General features: G+C 46.0%; 1 pseudogene across 1 annotated transcript; it reads left to right on the forward strand.

The window, feature by feature from the left end:
- The first annotated feature begins 2,334 nt into the window (after nt 1–2,334).
- Nucleotides 2,335–3,005, forward strand: LOC307095879 (14-3-3 protein beta/alpha-like; annotated as a pseudogene). Its single transcript has one exon. The product of its transcript is annotated as a 14-3-3 protein beta/alpha-like (transcript).
- The last annotated feature ends 16,352 nt before the right edge of the window (nt 3,006–19,357 follow it).

Raw genomic sequence — 19,357 nt, forward strand, 5'->3', positions numbered from 1 at the left:
CTTAAAATGAATTTGGCAATGTAGCAGGATATAAAATTAATACCCAGAAATCTATGGCATTTTTATGCACCAATAATGAACTCTCAGAAAGGGAAACCAAACAAACAACCCAATTACCATTACAACCAAAAAATTTAGATACTTAGATATAAACTTAACCAAGGAGGTAAATGACCTGAACTTGGAAAACTACAGGACATTGAAAAAAGATATAAAGGAAGACATATGAAAGTGGAAGAATATATCGTGCTCATGGATTGGTAGAATCAACATAATTAAAATGCCCATACTACCCAAGGCAATGTACAGATTCAATGCAATCCTTATTAAAACACCGAAGGCATTTTTCACAGAGCAAGAACAAATACTCCAAAAATTTATATGGAATCAATAAAGACCCCGAATAGCCACAGCAATCTTGAGAAAGAAAAACAAAGTTGGAAGAATCACAATACCAGATTTCAAGCTACACTACAAAGTCACTGTTCTCAAAACAGCCTGGTACTGGCACAAGAACAGGCATATAGACTAATGGAATAGAACAGAGAACCCAGAAATTGACCCAAGCCATTACGCTTAATTAATATTTGACAAAAGAGGAAAGAGCATACAATGAAGTCAAGACAGTCTCTTCAATAAATGGTGTTAGGAAAATTAGACAGATACATGCAAAAAATGAAATTAGACCACCAACTTACACCATTCACAAAAATAAACTCCACATGGATAAAATACTTAAATATAAGATGTGAAACCATAGAAATTCTAAAAGAAACCATTGGCAGCAAAATCTCAGACATCTCTCATAGCACTATCTTAACGATATATCTCCTAGGACAATGGAAATTAAGGAGAAAATAAACAGATGGGACTACATCAAAATAAAGAGCTTCTTCACAGCAAAAGAAACCATCAATAAAATAACAAGAGTGCCCACCTCATGGAAGAACGTATTTGCCAATGATACATCCAATAAGGGGTTAACCTCTAAAATCTACAGGGAACTCATACAGCTTAACAAAAGGAAGATAAACAATCCAATTAAAAAATTGGCAAAGGACCTAAATAGACACTTCTCCAAAATGGACATACAGAAGGCCAAAAGGCATATGAAAAAGTGCTCAAATTCACTGATCATCTGAGAGATGCAAATCAAAATGACAATGATGTAACACCTCACACCTGTCAGGATGGCTATCATCAATAAATCAACAAATGATAAGTGCTTGAGAGGATGCGGAGAAAAAGGAACCCTCGTGTACTGCTGGTGGGAATGCAGACTGGTGCAGCCACTGTGGAAAACAGTATGGTGTTTCCTCAAAAAATTAAAAATGGAACTCCCATTTGACCCAGTGATCCCACTTCTAGGAATATATCCCAAGAATTCAGAAACAGCAATCAGAAAGGATATATGCACCTCTATGTTCATAGCAGCACAATTCATAATAGCTAAGATTTGGAAACAGCCTAAGTGACTATCAGCAGATGAGTGAATTACATTTACACAATGGAATACTATGCAGCTATAACAAAGAAGGAACTCTTACCATTTGCAACAGCATGGATGGATCTAGAGAACATTATGCTAAGTGAAATAAGCCAGTCAGAGAAAGATAAGTATCACATGATCTCACTCATATGTGGAATATAATGAACAACATAAACTGATGAACAAAAATAGACTCAGAGACAGAGAAGCATCGAACAGACTGCCAAACCGCAGAGGGAAGGCAGGAGAGGGTGGAAGGGGGGAAGAGATCAACCAATGAACTTATATGCGTATGTGCATAACCCATAGACACAGACAATAGGGTGGTGAAGGCTTGGGGCAGAGGGGTGTGTGAGAGGGCTATCCAGGGGGGGACATTCACTGAGTGGCCATATTATTATGATCTCTGAACGCATAATAATCTGGCCACCCATTATATTTATATTAGAGGCCTGGTGCATGAATTCGTGCATTGGTGGGGTCTGGCCAGCCTGGTCAGGGTTAGGGAACATGGGCAGTTGGCCGGCCAGCCTGCTGGTCAAACTCCTGGTTGAGGGGACAATTTGCATATTAGCCTTTTATTATATAGGATATACACTGAGTGGCCAGATTATTATGCGTTCAGAGATCATAATAATATGGCCACTCAGTGTATGTAATACTTTCAACAATAAAGATTTATTTTTAAAAAAAGGAAAAAAGAAGTAACCAATGAATGCATAAACTAGTGGAACAACAAATCTCTCTCTCTCTCTCTCTCTCTCTCTCTCTCTCTCTCTCTCTCTCTCTCTCTTAATCAATTAAAAAAAAGTGAGCTGGTACAGAAAGGCAGGTGCTATCATGGTATGGCTGCAGCCATGAAGGCAGTCACAAGTCACAGAACAGGGGCATGAACTCTCTAATGAAGAAAGAAACCTGCTCTTTGTTGCCTTCAAGAATGTGGTGGGTGCCCCCCGTTCTTTCTGGTGTCATCTCTAGCACTGCACAGAAAATAGAGAGAATGAGAAGCAGCAGCAGATGGGCAGAGAATACCGCAAGAAGACACAGGCAGCACTGCAGGACAGCTGCAAGAATTCTCTGGAGCTGTGGGACAAATATCTTATTGCCAATGTTACACAACCAGAATGTAAGGTGTTCTGCTTGAGAATGAAAGATTATTCTAGATCTCTTTTGGAGGTGGCATCTGGAGACAAGAAGCAAACCACCAACCACCCTGTGGAAGTCTGGGAAGGCTTACCAGGAAGCATTGGAAGTTAGTATGAAAGAAATATAGCTCACACACCCAATTCCACTTGGCCTGGCACTAAATGTCTCAGTCTTTTACTCTGAGATTCCAAACTCTCCTGAAAAGGATTATCCTGGCAAAAGCAGCATTTGATGATGCAATTGTTGAACTGGATACATGGAATGAAGAGTCCTACAAAGGCAGCACCCTGATCATGCAGTGACTTAAGGACCATCTCACTCTGTGGACCTGGAAAAACCAGAGAGAGATGCTGGGGAGGGAGAGAACTAATGTCTATCATGCTTCGTGATCTGTTCAGTGTCACTCCATACCCTGCACATATATACCTGTGTGCAATTAAAAAAGAAACAAAAGAAAAAAAGAAATGTCCTATAACACTATTATATTAAAAAGTAAAATAAAATCCAGGTATAGCTGAAAAAATTGTGTGATTATACACAATTGTATATGTATATATATGTGTGTGGTTTTAGTAGTAAAACAGAAATGGCTTGAATCACAGTTCTGCCACTTAGTAGGTTTGTGACTTTGGATCACTTATCTTCCCTTTCTGTACCTCTTTCTGCTTTTCCAAAATGGAGATATATAGTGTTTAACTAATAAGACAATTTTGAGGATTAAATGAGATCATAAATGTGCTGAGCATAAGGTCCAACATATACTACTGTCTAATCATTACAACATTCCCAACAATTTTCTCATGTACTAAAGTACATGAGAAGTAAAGCTTATACAGAAATTAACTCAAAATAGTTCAAAAACATAAATGTGAGAGCTAAAACTATAAAGCTCTTGGTAAAGAAACTTAGGGAAAAGGTTTCATAACATTGGATTTAGTGATTATTTCTTGGATATTACATCAAAAGCACAAGCAACAAAAGAAAAAGTAGATAAATTACACTTTATAAAAATTAAATAGTTTGGCACATCAAAGGACACTATCAACAGAATGAAAAGGCAACCTGTAGAATCGCAGAAAATATTTTCAAATCATAGATATGATAATAAATTAATATTCAGAATATATAAAAAATCCTGATCCAGTCATCTGCTGACGGGCACCTAGGCTGTTTCCAAATCTTAGCTATGGTGAATTGTGCTGCTATGAACATAGGGGTGCATATATCCTTTCTGATTGGTGTTTCTAGTTTCTTCGGATATATTCCCAGGAGTGGGATTACTGGGTCAAATGGGAGTTCCATTTTCAGTTTTTTGAGGAAACTCCATACTGTTCTCCACAGTGGCTGCACCAGTCTGCATTCCCACCAGCAGTGCACGAGGGTTCCTTTTTCTCCACATCCTCGCCAACACTTGTCGTTTATTGATTTGTTGATGATAGCCATTCTGACAGGTGTGAGATGGTACTGCATTGTTGTTTTGATTTGCATCTCTCGGATAATTAGTGACGTTGAGCATGTTTTCATGTGTCTCTTGGCCTTCCTTCTGTCTTCTTTTGAAAAGATTCTATTTAGGTCTGTTGCCCATTTTTTTATTGGATCATTTATCTTCCTTTTATTAAGTTGTATAAGCTGCCTGTAGATGTTGGAGATTAAACCTTTATTAGTGATGCCATTTGCAAATATGTTCTCCCATGCAGTGGGCCTTCTTGTTGTTTTGTTGATGGTTTCTTTTGCTGTGAAAAAGCTTTTTATTTTGATGTAGTCCCATTTGTTAATTTTCTCTTTAGCTTCCATTGCCCTAGGGGCAGTGTCAGTGAAGAAGTTCTTTTGGCATATGTCTGAGATTTTGCTGCCTGTGGATTGCTCTAGTATTTTTATGGTTTCCCGTCTTATGTTTAAGTCCTGTATCCATTTTGAGTTTATTTTTGTGTATGGCGTAAGTTGGTGATCAAGCTTCATTTTTTTGCATGTACACAATGGAATACTATGCTGTCATAAAAAAGAAGGAATTCTCATCATTTGCAGCAACCTGGATGGAATTGGAGAACATTATGTTAAGTGAAATAAGTCAGTCAATGAAAGAAAAATACCACATGATCTCACTCATTTATGGATAATAAAGAACATTATAAACTTGAACAAAAAGATAGATACAGAGACAGTAAAGCATCAAACAGACTGTCAAATTACAGGGGGAAGGTTAGGGAGAGGTGGGGGAGATAAGAGATCAATCAAAGGACTTGTATGCATGCATATAAGCATAACCAATGGATGCAAACCCTGGGGGGTGAGGGCATATATGGGAGTGGGGTGGGGGGGGGGGCAATGGTAAGATATGTACACATATAATACCTTAATAAAAAAATTGAAAAAAAAATCCTTATACCCAACAACAAAATAACAGTATGATTTAAAAATGGACAAAGAGGCTACGTCACGGCCCAACTCACCGAGTGTGCTGGGCGCTGCGGGCGGTACCAGCTGGGCCTGACGTGCGCAGAGGGCATGGCGCGGGCATATTCCGGCTCCTGGGCGCCGGCCTGGGCTGAGCCCTCCTGCAGGCTGCGGGGCTGCGGGGCCGGGGCTGCTGGGCGCACCTGCCCTCGGGCCGGCAGGAGGCCGAGCTCCAGCGGTGCGGGTGCCTCCATCCTGAGTTGCTCCGCAGGGCGGGGGCCCGGGCCTGCTGCCGCTGCTGGCAGTTGAGCATCATGAAAGATGAGCCAGAAGAGGCTGAGCTAATTTTGCATGAGGCACTTCGTCTTGCCATTCAGAGTGATAACAAGAAGGCCATCATTTACACTTATGATTTGATGGCCAACTTAGCATTTATACGGGGTCAGCTTGAAAATGCAGAAAAACTTTTTAAAGCAACAATGAGTTACCTGCTTGGAGGAGGCATGCAACAGGAAGACAATGCAATAATTGAAATCTCTCTAAAATTGGCCAGTATCTATGCTGCTCAGAATCGACAGGAATTTGCTCTTGCTGGCTATGAATTCTGCATTTCAACTCTAGAGGAAAAAATTGAAAGAGAAAAGGAATTAGCAGAAGACATTTTGTCAGGTGTATCATTTCTCTCCACTAATACTAGCAGTGAATATTTTAGCAGCCAATTGCCACGTCATTAGTCTTTCCAGGTGAGTGCAACAGGAAATACTTCACTTTCGGAGAACAAGAAAAATAGGTTTATTTGCATTACGCTTATTAATTTGTGCAGTTATTCAGTGTCTGGTAAGTTAATGTTCAAGAAAAAATACTAATTTTTATTAAAATGTTATATTATGTTAAAAAATAAATAAATAAATAAAAATGGACAAAGAACTTGAATTGACATTTCAACAAAGAAAATATGGAAATGGTCAGTAAGCACATGAAAACATGCACAACATTATTAATCGTTAGGGAAATGCAAATCAAAACCTCAATGAGATGCTACTTTACACTCATTAGGGTAGCTGTTACCAAAACAAAAACAACAAAGAAATAATATAACCACTCCTGGTGAGGGTTAGAGCCCTTGCTGATGGAAATGTAAAATGGTACAACTTCTGTCAAAAATGGCATAGAGATTTCTCAAAAAAGTAAACATAGAATTACCATAGGACATTATTGTGCTAAGTGAAATAAGCCAGTCAGAGAAAGACAAATACCATATGAACTCACATGTGGAATCTAGTGAACAAAATAAACTAACAACCATATTAGGTCCAGAGGCATAGATACATGGAACAGACTGACAGCTGTCAGTGTCAGAGGGAGGGGCCAAGGGGGACTGGATGAAAGAAGGTGAAGGAATTAGCCAAAGAACATATATGCATAGTCCATGGACACAGATAACAGTGTGGTGAAGGAACAGGAACTGGGTGGATGTAGGAAAAGCTGGGGGACAGGGGGAGGGGGAAAGGACATCTTACCTAATAATAGACAAACATGTAAATTGACTGTACCTCCACTATGCCACCAGCCAATCAGGAGTGATATGCAAATTAACCCAACAAAGATGGCAGTTAATTTGCATACACAGATGCCGAGTGATGGGGGTGTTCTGCCCCATCCCCGGTCTCTCAGGGCCTCTGGGCAGCGTGGGAAGGCAGGACTGGAGTGGAAAGAGGCAGTTCAGGTGCCTGAGTGGAAAGGGGCTGGCTGGAGTGGAAAGGCGGTGCCGGCAGCCAGAGAAAGGAAAGCCCATTCTAGCACGAATCTTCATGCATCGGGCTTCTAGTCTGTAATAATTGTCAACAATAAAAATAAAGTTAAAAAATAAAAATAATAAACTATAAAAAATCAAAAAGAATTACCATAGGATCCAAAAGATGGGTATATGGTCCAAAAGAATTGGAGCCTGGGCGGTGTTGCTCAGTGGTTGAGTGTCAACCCATGAAGCAGGCGGTCACGTTTCATCTCCTGGTTTCGGGCTTGCCCAGGTTTCGGGCTTGATTCCCTACAGGAGTCAGCTGATCAATGATTCTCTCTCATCTTTAATGTTTCTATTTCTCTTTCTCTCTTGCCCTTCCTCTCTCTGAAATAAATCAAAATTTATTTAAAGAAAAAAGAATTGGAAGCACACACTCAAATAGGTATTTGTACACCCATATACATAGAAGCATTATTCACAATAGCCAAAAGGTGGAAGCAACCCAAGAATCCTTCAACAGATGCCTGGACAGAGAAAGTATACTAGTAGTACATACATACACTGGGGTATTATACAGCTTAACAAAGGAAGGAAATTCTGATACATGGATGAACTCTAAAGACATTAGGCTAAATAAAATAAACCAGGCACAAAAATACAAATACTGTATGATTCCACTGATATGAGGACATAGAATAGTCATATTTATAAAGACAGAATGTAAAGGTGGTTGCCAGGTCCTGGGTATGGGAGCATGGGGAGTTATCGTATGCTCTACATACACAGAGTTTCAGTTGGGAAAGATGAAAATGTTCTCAAGATGGAGGGTGGTGATGGTTGCACAACAATATGAAAGTTCTTAATGCCACAGTGCTGTACATATAAAAATTGTTAAAATGGCAAATTGTACGTTATATATATTTAACCACAATAAAACATAAGAGTGCCTACTAACACAAGAATCATAGGCAGAAATACCTCCTTTCTTACTAAGAACAGCATATTCTAAATGACAACTCAAGATTCTTTAGCTATCACTGCAAAATAACCTGCACAAAATAATCGCAATACATGTTAAAAACTCAAGTATGTATTCCTGCAAGTCAGCCAGTGTGCCACAAGAATTTTTTAAACATGCAATACCTGACTATTTAGTCAGGGAAACTGACCTCTTTTGCCTAGATTGTCAAATACAAAAATGACAACAGTCAACACAACAATAGCTGTGTGGTGTGAATGAATCAAAATTATACCTATTTTTGTGTGTGTTTCAGATTAGCAAAAAATATGGTTTTTGGTGTGCCGCAGAATTTTAGTGATTAGTTTATATGTGCCATGAGATGAAAAAGGTTGAAAATCGCTGCTGTAGGTTAAGGATAGGTTTATGATCAGTTAGGAAATTCTCATTTCATTTACTGATTTCTCTGTCCCTAATTTTAGCCTTTCACTCTGAGGAGCTACACATTTTCCCCCTGGAGCAGTGGTCGGCAAACTCATTACTCAACAGAGCCAAATATCAACAGTACAATGATTGAAATTTATTTTGAGAGCCGAAAACCGACTTCTGCGCCTGGGCCACGAAGCTTCAATCGCACTGTTTGTGCGCGCCCGCACGTGGTATTTTGTGGAAGAGCCACACTCAAGGGGCCAAAGAGCCGCGTGTGGCTTTCGAGCTGCTGACCACTGCCCTGGAGTATTTTGGATTTTAACTGCTCTTTCCAGTTAATGTCATAGATCATCTAGAAAACCTGGGAATTACCTAATTCTGAACCTTATTTTTAACACATATACATTTAAAATTAACCCTTGGTGACATTGTTAAGTAGGAGAGGTTTCCCTCTAATCTTCTTTTTTTTTCATCCTTCCCCCCACCTCCACAAACCTAACTTAAAACACTTGACCCAGGTTATGGGGTTCACTTTTTTCCCCCATCAATAAAGATTTATCTTCTACCCCATTTTGGAAAGCAAAACGTATTCAAGGTAAATTAATGTTTGTAGTTGCTTTAAATAGTTCCCATATTTGATATGGTTTGCATTTTGACCTGAGCTTTCAGTGCTTCAGACTATATGAAAATTTTAAGCCACCGCAGCAATGTTAATAAACAAAATCATGAGGGGCGCCCAGCCAGCATGGCTCAGTGGTTGAGCATTGAACCATGAACCAGGAGGTCATGGTTCAATTCCTGGTCAGGGCACATGCTCAGGTTGTGGGCTTGATCCCCAGTGTGGGGAATCCAAGAGGCAGCCAATTGATGATTCTCTCTCACCATTGATGTTTCTCTCTCTCCCTCTCTCTGAAATCAATAAAAATATACATTTAAAAATCATGAGGAGTAAATCTATATATATAAAAGGCTAATATGCAAAGTGTTCCCTTGGGAGTTCGACCAGGAGACCAGGAGTTCAATCACTCTCTATGACATGCGCTGACCACGAGGGGGCAGCACAGAACAAAGGAAGACCCTGGCTGGCAGCTGGCAGCTGGCAGCTGGCAGTCGGGAAAGAAGGTCCCAGCTGAAGCCAGAAGGAAGGCCCTGGACAGCAGCCAGAAGGCCCCCATCGGCCCTGATCACCAACCAGGCCTAGGGACCCTACCTGTGCACTAATTTCGTGCACTGGACTTCTAGTGGAAGATAAATATTTCTTTGTGCAACTAAAATTATAAAAAGGCTGCTGTCTATTCTAACTAATGAGTCTCACCTTATATAAAACACTGTTTATTTGTTTGTTGTTCCCTTATAAACACTGTGGAAAGACAAGGCTAAAAAATTGACCTATATGCGATCTCTTGATACATTTATTCACTACACTCTAATATAGCTAATTCTGAGTACTTTTTAATGATTGCTTGAGAGCAACCCACCACACACACACACACACACACACACACACACACACACACCCCATACACAATCTTTTTAAATAAAAAAACACAGCAAAAGTGTAAATGTGCTTTTTCTTGAGTGAAGGGCAATGGCATTTCTAGGTGACACCACAGGAGACTCATTTCTCAATTTGAATAGGGGACCTGCCAGGCTGAAAGGGGTTGGCCTTGACCTGCAGGCACGGCACAGAGTCCGCAAAGGCACTGAGGGCTTTAGCATCGTGTTGTGCTCACATTTTTTTTTAAATTTACTTTCAGCTGTGCAGTGCTCTCTAATGCTTCTCCTGTGGCCGTGCTGTTTTTAACTTTGGCATGTTTTATTAAAAAATGAACACAGCAGCAATTGAACTCCAGAGAAGAAAACACCCCAACTTAGTGGTCTTTAACCAAACAAGCGATTTTGTGTTGCTTTAGGGATAGCAGAAGTATAAGTTGCATTTCAGTAAAACACTAAAGGAATAATATTCATTAAGGAACAGTTATTTCATGCTTGCTATATCATGATTCAACTCTTCAAAAAGGGACATTTCTATGCATGGAACATCAGTAAATGAGCAGTTGAGTAGCATTCCTATATTGTTGCAAAGAGAAATGTGGCTAATTTCAATTTTTCACATTCTTTTACCTCTTTTCCTTTTAAATAATTTTTAAGTTTTCAATCACAGTAGTGTATAATATATTAATTTTAACTGTATAATCCAGTGATTAGACATTTATATGACTAAGGAGTGATCACCCCGATAAATTTAGTAGTCATTTGGCACCAAACAAAATAGAAACAGACTCATATACAGAGAACAGAGTGATGGATGCCAGATGGGAGGGGGGCTGGAGGATGAGTGACAAAGGTGAATGGATTAAGAAGTGCAAATTGGTAGTTATAGAATATTCAAGGGGATGTAAAGTACAACATAGGGAATATACACTAATAAAAGAGAAAATGCTAATTGACCGTACCTTTGTTATGGCCACAGCCAATCAGAGCAAGTATGCAAATTAACCCAAAAAAGATGGCAGTTAATTTGCATATGCAGCTGCTGATTGGCCTGGGTCCCAGGAACATCCTCTGGACCCAGGCTGCTCCTAGCCTGTAGGCCCATAGGCCCTGAGTTGCAGGGGTCCCAGAACGCCCCCTGGCCACTCAGAGCCTATGAGTGCAGGCGCCAAGCAGCTGGGGGCAGGGCGGGAACATTTTTGCCCTGCCTGCAGCCACTTGGCAATGCTCTAGCACCAAGCAGCGGTTTGGGTCCATGCCCCCAGCCTGGGGTCTCAGGCTGGCAGCAGCGTGGCACCCACACAGTGATCAGGCCCTGCCCCCAGCCTGGGGTCTCGGGCTGGCAGTGGCACGGCAATTGGGCCCCTGCCTCCAGCCTGGGCTCTCAGCCACTGAGTCACACCAGCCAGGCAGATATGGAGGAATCTTAAATGTTTCTTTTTTTATATATATTTTATTGATGTTTTACAGAGAGGAAGGGAAAGGGATAAAGAGCTAGAAACATCTATGAGAGAGAAATATCGATCAGCTGCCTTCTGCACACTCCCCACTGGGTATATGCCCCCAACCAAGGTACATGGCCTTGACTGGAATCGAACCTGGGACCCTTGAGTCTGCAGGCCGATGCTCCATCCACTGAGCCAAACCAGTTAGGGCTGTCCAATATGTTAAATAAAAAACCCTGTCTAATAAAGAGGGAATATGCAGGGGAGGGCATTTGGGGGTGACTGGGCTGTCAGGGGAGGGCAGTTGGGGACGATCGGGCCGGCAGGAGAGCAGTTAGGCGTCGATCAGGCTGGCAGGGGAGTGGTTAGGGGTTGATCATGCTGGCAGGCAGGAGCGGGTAGGGGCAATGAGGCAGGCAGGCGAGCAGTTGGGAGCCAGCAGTCCAGGATTGTGAGAGGGATGTATGACTGCCTGTTTAGGCCTGGCAGTCAAACATCCTCTGAGGAGTCCCAGATTGGAGAGGGTGCAGGTTGGGCTGAGAGACACACACCCCTGTGCATGAATTTTGTGCACTGGGCCTCTAGTCCTATCTAATAATAGAGTAATATGCAAATAACCATCACTCCGCTACACCCACGATTGGGCAGCAGGAGGCTGGGGGGCGGGACTCGGGGTGGCTTATCCAGCCATTGAGAGGTGCAGGGGGCGGGGGTCACACCCCCTGCGCCTCTCAATGGCCAGATCCCTCGCCGCTGAGGGGAGACCCCTCAGCGTTCGCGGGTAGGAGCGGTGGTGGTGGTGGTGGCGCCCCGGGACCCGCGAACGCTGATGGGGGCGGGTCTGGGCGGCGCCCCCGCCACCCCCGGAGAGACCCCGCCCCCTCCGCTGTCGCCGCCCACGGAGAGACCCTGCCCCCGTCGCCGCTGCTGCAGCCTCCGCCACCACCGCCCCCAGAGAGACCCTTCAGCGTTCGCGGGTCAGAGCAGTGGCGGTGGTGGTGGCGCCCCCGGACCCGCGAATGCTGAGGGGTCTCTCCGGGGGCTGCGGCGGCGGCGGGGGCGGGGTCTCTCCAGGGGCAGTAGCGGAGGCGGCGGCTCCCGGACCCACCCCCATCAGCGTTTGCAGGTCCAGGAGCGCCACCACTGCCGCCACAGCTCTGACCCGCGAACTCTGGGGGTCTCTCTGGTGGCGGCAGCGGCAGCGGCGGGGCGGGGTCTTTCCGGCAGCGGCATGGCGGCGGCGGCGGCGGTGCCGCCTGGACCCGCCTCCATGCACCTGCACTGGGGGAGGGCCTGGTCAGCAGCCACTGAGGCTGCTTCAAGGGCCAAAGAGGGAGGTAGGGCCAGACCCCAGCGGCCGCAGCTGCTGCGGGGCCGGGGAGCCAGGCAGGGCTGGACAGGCAACCTCAGGGTGGGCCTGGGGGTGGGTCCACCAGTGCAACTTGACAGCAGACAGCAGGGCCTGCTTGGCCTTAGCTGCCTGCGACCCACAACAGGCAAGTGGGCCTGCAGGCAGCACCCAGTAGGGCTTGCTTGCCCATCGCTATGGTGTGGAGCAGGCAAGCCCCTCAGAGAGCAGAGAACCACAGGGAGCGGGCCTAAGCCGTCAGCAGGACATACCCTGAGGGCTCTCGAATTGGAGAGGGTACAGGTTGGGCTGAGGGACACACACCCCCGTGCATGAATTTCATTCACCGGGCCTCTAGTCCTATATAATAAAACCCTAATATGCAAATTGACCGAACAACAGAACGAACGGTCGCTATGATGCGCAATGACCACCAGGGGGCAGATGCTCAATGCTGGAGCTTCCCCTTGGTGGTCAGTGTGCTTCCACAGAGGGAGCACCACTCAGCCAGAAGCCGGGCTCACAGTTGGCGAGTACAGCGGCAGTGGCAGGAGCCTCTCCCTTCACAGCAGCGCTAAGGACTCCTAAGCTGGCAGGCAGACATACCCCGAGGAGGAGTCCCGGACTGCGAGAGGATGCAGGCCAGGCTGAGGGACGCCCCCCAACCTTCACCCAGTGCATGAATGTCATGCACCAGGCCTCTAGTAGTCAATAATATTTTAATTATTATATATGGTGTCAGGTGGGTACTAGAATTATCTGGGGGATCACTTTGTAGATTATAAAAATGTCTAACAACTATGCTGTACACCTGAAACTAATATAAAATAATATTAAATGTCAACAGTAATTAAAATTAAATATAAAATAAATTTATTTTGATTAAACTAAAAAAAAACAACAACCCACCAATACACCTTACCTGGTTTGGCTCAGTGGATAGAGCGTTGACCCACAGACATGAAGAGTCCCAGGTTAGATTCCAGTCAAGGGCATGTACCTCAGCTTCATATCATATCATGCCAGTCAGAATGACTATTATCAAAGAATCAACAAATAACATTTAGAGGGTGTGGAGAAAAGTGAACCCTTGTGCACTATTGGTGGGACTTCAAATTGGTGTAGACACTATGGAAAGTAGTATAGAGATTCATCAAAAAATTAAAAATAGAACTACCATATGACCCAGTAATTCCACTTCTGGATATTTATCCAAGGAAAACAAAAACATCAATTTTAAAAGATATATGCACCCTTATGTTCATCACAGCATTATTTACAATATCAAAGATATGGAAGCAACCTAGATTCCTATCAATAGATGAATGGATAAAGAGATAGTATCTATACCTATAGCTATATCTATTTATTTATATGTCTATATATATACAATGGAATATTACACAGAAATAATATTGAAATCTTGCCATTTCTGACAACATGGGTGGACCTACAGGGTATTGTGTTAAGTAAAATAAGTGAGATGGAGAAAGACAAATACTCTATGGTTTCAATTATATGTGGAATCTAAGAAAGCAAAGCAAATAAAGTAAAATAGAAACAGACCCATAGATGTAGAGAACAAGCGGATGGTTGCCAAAAGGGATATGGGTGAGGGAATCAAAAGAAAGAGAGGAAAAATTCAAACTGAGGCTTTCCCAAAAGGAGAAGGTATAATTCCAACCTAAAAGATATGGGCCACCAGGACAAAGAGAAAAGAGATGGCATATGTAACATGCAAAAGCAGTAATATTCAAATGGGTTATTCTTTTTTTTTTAATTTCTTTATTGATTAAGGTGTCACATATTTGTCCTCATCCCCCCATTCCCATCCCACACCCCTCCCCATGGATGCCCCAACCCCCTGTTGAACTTAACCATTGGTTAGGCTCATATGCATGCACACAAGACCTTTGGTTGATCTCTCCCCCCTCCCCCTACCCTCCCCTATCCTCCCTCTGAGGCCCGATAGTCCGATCGATGCCTCCTTGTTTCTGGTTCTGTTCTTGTTCATCAGTCTATGTTGTTCATCATTTCCCCTAGATGAGCGAGATCATGTGTCACTAGAGATATACTTATAAGAATTGAATGTGAGACGAGCAATAATAGTTATGCTAACAGGCAAATGAATCAGTCTGTAGTGAGTTTCTTTCTGGACCAACAGTTCTTTTGAGACCCAATATCAAAGTCCACCAGGTCCTTATGAGTACATGTCAGCACTGACCCCTCAGCTCTGGATGGTGGACAAATGGTGGTAATGCAGGTCTGACTCCCTCTGGTTTGGTCTCGGCCAGACCTAGGGACACGGCTTCACCCGGATCCAGGGGCCCACGGCCTCACCCGGACCCGGGACCCAGCCTCACCCAGATCCAGGGGCACACGGCCTCGCCCAGACCCAGGATTCAGCTTCACCCGGACCCAGGGGCGCATGGCCTCACCCGGACCCAGGGGCGCGTGGCCTCTCCCGGGCCCGGGACCCAGCCTCACCCGGATCCAGGGGCACATGGCCTCGCCTGGACCCGGGATCTACCTTCCCCCGGACCCAGGGGCGCGTGGCCTCTCCCAGACCCAGGGTCGCGTGGCCTCACCCGGATCCAGGGGCCCATGGCCTCACCCGGACCCGGGACCCAGCCTCACCCGGATCCAGGGGCACACGGCCTCACCCAGACCCAGGATCCAGCTTCACCCGGACCCAGGGGCGCGTAGCCTCACCTGGGTCCGGGACCCAGCCTCACCCAGATCCAGGGGCACACGGCCTCACCCAGACCCGGGATCTAGCTTCACCCGGACCCAGGGGCATATGGCCTCACCCAGACCCAGGGTCGCATGGCCTCACCCGGATCCAGGGGCCCACAGCCTCGCCCAGACCCGGGACCCAGCCTCACCCGGATCCAGGGGCTCACGGCCTCGCCCAGACCCAGGATTCAGCTTCACCTGGACCCAGGGGCGCATGGCCTCACCCGGACCCAGGGGCGCGTGGCCTCTCCCGGGCCTGGGACGCAGCCTCACCCAGATCCAGGGGCACACGGCCTCGCCCGGACCCAGGATCTAGCTTCCCCCGGACCCAGGGGCACGTGGCCTCACCCGGACCCAGGGGCGCGTGGCCTCTCCCAGACCCAGGGTCGCGTGGCCTCACCCAGATCCAGGGGCCCACTGCCTCACCTGGACCCGAGACCCAGGCTCACCCGGATCCAGGGGCCCACGGCAAATGGGTTATTCTTATATTCTTCTTCTAACAGTCACATGAGAGTATATTTTTGGGAAAGGAAAAGATAATCCTGGAAAATGCTATGTATCCTACACTAAAGGCATGAAGTGAATACTGTCATATTTTACTTCCAAGTATTTCTGTGATACAGTTATTTTTTAAAATTTCTCTTTGTGGGTTAGGTCTTCCTTAGGGCCAAGGGGATTCACTATTTACATTAAAAACAAACTATGAATTGTACATTGCACATCAATATCTAAAAACCAATTCGTTACTTCCAAAATTAATTTTTTAAAACATGGTCATTTATTATAGACTAGAGGCCCGGTGCATGAAATTCGTGCACAGGGGGCAGCGGGGAGTGTGTCCCTCAGCCTGGCCTGCACCCTCTCCAATCTGGGACCCCTCATGGGATAACCAGCAGTTGGACATCCCTCTCACAATTCAGAACTGCTGGCTCCTAACCGCTCACCTGCCTGCCTGATTGCCCCTAACTGCTTCTGCCTACCAGCCTGATTGTCCCTAATTGCTCCCCTGCTGGCTTGATTGCCCCTAACTACCTCTGCCTCAGCCCACACCTGGTACCCAGGATTCCCTCCTCCAGCTGACCACAGGCACCCAGGATCCGGGCTTCCCTCCCTCTGGTCAGCCATAGGCGCCCAGGCTGGCTGCAGCCTTAGGGGATGGTGGACAGGGGGCTTCGTCTGTGCTGCAGCTGCAAGTGCTGGTGCCCAGGACTGCAGGGTGGGCGGCTTCTTTGTCTCCCAGGCCACAGCCAGCCACAGGTGCTGGTGCCCGGGACTGCAGGGTGGGCGGATTCTCCATCTACCATGCTGTAGCCAGCTGCAGGTGCTGGCACCTGGACCGCAGGGTGGGCAGCTTCTCTGTCTCCCAGGCCACAGCCAGCCACAGGTACTGGTGCCCAGCACCGCAGGGTGGGCGGCTTCTCCATCTCCCGGGCTGCAGCCAGCCTCAGGTACTGGGGCCCGGTTTCTCCATCTCCCCCAGGACGTGGGGCGGGTGGACATGGGGTGGGCAGCTTCTCCAGCTGGCTGTAGCCTGGGATCATAGGGCAAGCGGCTTCTTCGTCTCCCAGATCGCATCCACCCTCAGGTACTGGCACCCGGTTTCTTGTCTCCCCCAGGACGTGGGGAGGGCGGCTTCTCCAGCTGGCTGTGGCTTGGGATCACGGGGCAGGAGGATTCTTCATCTCCCAGGTCGCAGCCAGCCTCAGGCGCTGAGGCCCGCTTTCTCATTCTCCCCCAGGAGGTGGGGCAGGCGGACCTGAGGTTTCTGCTGCTGGCTGCAGCCTGGGATCACAGGGAAGGCGGCTTCTTCATCTCCCAGGCTGCAGCCAGCCTCAGGCACTGGCACCTGGTTTCTTGTCTCCCCCAGGACGTGGGGTGAACCGCTTCTCCAGCTGGCTGAGGCCTGAGATCACCGGGCAGGCAGCTTCTTGGTCTCCGTGGCTGCAGCCAGCCTCAGGTGCTGGGGCCCGGTTTCTCCGTCTCCCCAGGACATGGGGCGGGCGGACCTGAGGCTTCTGAGGCTGGCTGCAGCCTGGGATCATGGGGTGGGCAGCTTCTTCCTCTCCCGGCCGCACCCAGCCTCAGACGCAGGGCCCGGTTTCTCCGTCTCCCCAGGACGTGGGGCAGGCGGACCTGAGGCTTCTGAGGCTGGCTGAGGCCTGGGATCATGGGGCAGGTGGCTTCTTGGTCTCCGTGGCTGCAGTCAGCCTCAGGCGCTAGGGCCCGGTTTCTCCCTCTCCCCAGGACGTTGGGCAGGCGGACCTGAGGCTTCTGAGGCTGGCTGCAGCCTGGGATCATGGGGCAGGCGGCTTCTTGGTCTCTGGCTGCAGCCAGCCTCAGGCGCTGGCGCCTGACTTCTCTGACTCCCAGAGACCTGGAGAGGCTGCGGGGCGGGGCTGCCGCCATGTTTTCAGTTTAATTGCATACTCACTCAGATTGGATGGTGGGCGTGGCTGGGGCGTGGCTGGTGGGCGTGGCTTGTGAGTGTAGCAGAGTGATGATTTGCATATTACTCTATTATTAGATAGATTGCAACCTAATAGCCCTGAACCAGGGGTCAAACAAGCTCTACCCTCGTCATTTTGAAGAGAACATATGATGTTTCGGAGCCATACCTCCTATTGATCACTGCAGAGGACTTCAGTGAGTATCATAAATTTGAGATTCAGTCTAAGAATTCTTCTTTTTTTAACTGCTCCAGTCAATAAAAGGGAAATTTTATTGAGGTTCCAGGGCTACCCTGCAGCCCAGGAGGTGATGGAGGTTCTTCGCTTCTTGGGGCACAGGTTGCTGGTATGGCCACACTTGTTGACAGCATGGGGGTGCAGGCAAATGGCCCAACACTTGGAGCAGATCATCTTGTCGAAGTTATACTTCTGGATGAGCTGGAGGAGGGAGGGCTCCAAGATGCCACCCTGCAGAGGAAGTACCAAGTGCAGGGCTGACGCTTTATAGATGTTGTATTCTGCCAGAGTGCCGCCATCCTCCAGCTGTTTGCCCACAAAAACCAGACACTGCTGGTCAGGCGGAATGCCCTCCTGTACTTGGATATTAGCATTGACATATTTGGTGGTGTTGCTGGGCTCAACCTCGAGGGTGATGGTCTTGCCAGTCAGGAACTCACAGAGATCTGTGTCTATGGGAGGTTGCTGAGCCTCCTCGTTAAAGAAAAAGGGGGCCCAGTCTGAGAATTCTTGAGAGAAGATTTAACATCTCTCGTTATTTCCTATCATGTTTTCTTTGCTTCAGACCCCAACCATGACCTGTATAATAATCAGTTCATAATGAGTGAACTTTTGCCATAACCTACATGCTTCTTGCTTCTCCTGTACTTCTAAGGACTAAGGGGCATAGAAAGCATGTGTTGCGATTTCATACTGAAAATATAGAAAAGTGGATTCCCAAATCAGCTAGAGCAAATTCAAGCAGTCTATTCAGAAGTAATTGTCTGAAAAACAAATATTAGCTAATGGGGGGGGGGGCGCAAGATTTTCAACATATACAATGAAGCCATATTATGACTCTTTCTTGTTCATGCTAAAAAGTCATTTTAAACATTGTAAATATACAAATTTACAGGATATATGCCTTTAATAAGAAACATATAGTGCCTCAATTAACAAATCTTATACTGGATTGAGTACAGAGTTCCTTTACATGAATGTTGCTAATTAAAAAAAAAAAATGTTCACAGAAAAAAATATTCAATAAGATTTCAGGATATATCATTGACTTTTTTTGGTCACATTTCAGCATCTCTGAAATAAAAATGTCCTTTGAAAGTTGATGTTATGGCAGAGTTTAATAGGTAGAATCTTTTTTTTTTTCTTTCTTGGTGTAAAAATATAATGCATCTTACATGGCATTCTCGATTTGGTAAATTATGGTATTACCTTGCTATTGTTACTGAATCAATTTATGTATGCTTTATTTTCTACCCTAACCATGACCTCAACCACTAGTCACATAAAAACAAGCCAATCTCCTTTTCTTGATCTCTCGAGCCATTTTCAGGCCAGCTTAGGAGCCCTCTTCTCTCTCTCAAATGCTTCATCCTCTCTAATAAAATGGTAATATGCAAATTAACCATCACTCTGCTACATAAGCCACGCCCACCAGCCAAGCCACGCCCACCAGCCAATCAGGGCGAGTATGCAAATTAACCCCAATCCAAGAT

The sequence above is a fragment of the Cnephaeus nilssonii genome, assembly GCF_951640355.1.
Source record: "Cnephaeus nilssonii genome assembly, chromosome: X".
Classification (NCBI taxonomy): Eukaryota; Metazoa; Chordata; class Mammalia; order Chiroptera; family Vespertilionidae; genus Cnephaeus; species Cnephaeus nilssonii.